This window comes from Osmerus mordax (assembly GCF_038355195.1).
Source record: "Osmerus mordax isolate fOsmMor3 chromosome 7 unlocalized genomic scaffold, fOsmMor3.pri SUPER_7_unloc_1_8, whole genome shotgun sequence".
Taxonomy (NCBI): domain Eukaryota; kingdom Metazoa; phylum Chordata; class Actinopteri; order Osmeriformes; family Osmeridae; genus Osmerus; species Osmerus mordax.
The window spans coordinates 85,001-87,500 of record NW_027120347.1 but is presented as its reverse complement, the minus strand read 5'-3'; positions in this window follow the sequence as shown (position 1 = coordinate 87,500).

The following is a 2,500-nucleotide window of genomic DNA, read 5'->3' as shown; positions in this document are numbered from 1 at the left end:
GGGACGTCGTAGCACCTTGACTCGGGTGGCGTTGGAAAGGTCTGGTCCAGGGGAACACGGGCGTGTCAAGGTTGCCACGCGCACGCGCATCCCCGCTAAACAGGAGCCCAAACAAAACTTTAAACGGGGCTACGGAAAAGGGGAGAGCTTTTTCGGGGACAAACACCACTCACGTCGGTGCCCCCTGTTCCAACTTGAATTTAGAAACCGTCCTCAACAAAATCCCACGTTCGGGTGAATAACTGTGAATTTTAAGGCACATGCCTCTCTGGGCTGGGAGAGTGCATTCAAATAGGAGAAATTGGCTTCATTTAGAGGCATCCCCACTTGGGGACGTCGTAGCACCTTAACTCAGGTGGCGTTAGAAAGGTCTGGTCCAGGGGAACACGGGCGTGTCATGTTTGCCACGCGCACGCGCATCCCCGCTGAACAGGAGCCCAAACAAAACTTTAAACGGGGCTACGGAAAAGGGGAGGGCTTTTTCGGGGACAACCACCACTCACCTCGGTTCCCCCCATCCCAACTTGAATTTAGAAACCGTCCCCAGCCAAATCCCACGTTCGGGGGCAAAACTGCTCGTTTGAGGCCACATTTTCAATGATACTGGAAACTTACATTCAAAGTTGGGAAAAGGTGTTCATTTACAGGCATCTCCACTTAGGGACGTCGTAGCACCTTAACTCAGGCGGCGTTAGAAAGGTCTGGTCCAGGGGAACACGGGCGTGTCAAGGTTGCCACGCGCACGCGCATCCCCGCTAAACAGGAGCCCAAACAAAACTTTAAACGGGGCTACGGAAAAGGGGAGAGCTTTTTCGGGGACAAACACCACTCACGTCGGTGCCCCCTGTTCCAACTTGAATTTAGAAACCGTCCTCAACAAAATCCCACGTTCGGGTGAATAACTGTGAATTTTAAGGCACATGCCTCTCTGGGCTGGGAGAGTGCATTCAAATAGGAGAAATTGGCTTCATTTAGAGGCATCCCCACTTGGGGACGTCGTAGCACCTTAACTCAGGTGGCGTTAGAAAGGTCTGGTCCAGGGGAACACGGGCGTGTCATGTTTGCCACGCGCACGCGCATCCCCGCTGAACAGGAGCCCAAACAAAACTTTAAACGGGGCTACGGAAAAGGGGAGGGCTTTTTCGGGGACAACCACCACTCACCTCGGTTCCCCCCATCCCAACTTGAATTTAGAAACCGTCCCCAGCCAAATCCCACGTTCGGGGGCAAAACTGCTCGTTTGAGGCCACATTTTCAATGATACTGGAAACTTACATTCAAAGTTGGGAAAAGGTGTTCATTTACAGGCATCTCCACTTAGGGACGTCGTAGCACCTTAACTCAGGCGGCGTTAGAAAGGTCTGGTCCAGGGGAACACGGGCGTGTCAAGGTTGCCACGCGCACGCGCATCCCCGCTAAACAGGAGCCCAAACAAAACTTTAAACGGGGCTACGGAAAAGGGGAGAGCTTTTTCGGGGACAAACACCACTCACGTCGGTGCCCCCTGTTCCAACTTGAATTTAGAAACCGTCCTCAACAAAATCCCACGTTCGGGTGAATAACTGTGAATTTTAAGGCACATGCCTCTCTGGGCTGGGAGAGTGCATTCAAATAGGAGAAATTGGCTTCATTTAGAGGCATCCCCACTTGGGGACGTCGTAGCACCTTAACTCAGGTGGCGTTAGAAAGGTCTGGTCCAGGGGAACACGGGCGTGTCATGTTTGCCACGCGCACGCGCATCCCCGTTGAACAGGAGCCCAAACAAAACTTTAAACGGGGCTACGGAAAAGGGGAGGGCTTTTTCGGGGACAACCACCACTCACCTCGGTGCCCCCCATCCCAACTTGAATTTAGAAACCGTCCCCAGCCAAATCCCACGTTCGGGGGCAAAACTGCACGTTTGAGGCCACATTTTCAATGATACTGGAAACTTACATTCAAAGTTGGGAAAAGGTGTTCATTTACAGGCATCCCCACTTGGGGACGTCGTAGCACCTTAACTCAGGCGGCGTTAGAAAGGTCTGGTCCAGGGGAACACGGGCGTGTCAAGGTTGCCACGCGCACGCGCTTCCCCGCTGAACAGGAGCCCAAACAAAACTTTAAACGGGGCTACGGAAAAGGGGAGGGCTTTTTCGGGGACAACCACCACTCACCTCGGTGCCCCCCATCCCAACTTGAACTTAGAAACCGTCCCCAGCGAAATCCCACGTTCGGGCGAATAACTGTGAATTTTAAGCCCCTTTTCCTCTCAAGCTGGAAACGTGCAAAGTTGGGAAAAGGTGTTCATTTACAGGCATCTCCACTTAGGGACGTCGTAGCACCTTAACTCAGGCGGCGTTAGAAAGGTCTGGTCCAGGGGAACACGGGCGTGTCAAGGTTGCCACGCGCACGCGCATCCCCGCTGAACAGGAGCCCAAACAAAACTTTAAACGGGGCTACGGAAAAGGGGAGGGCTTTTTCGGGGACAACCACCACTCACCTCGGTGCCCCCCATCCCAAC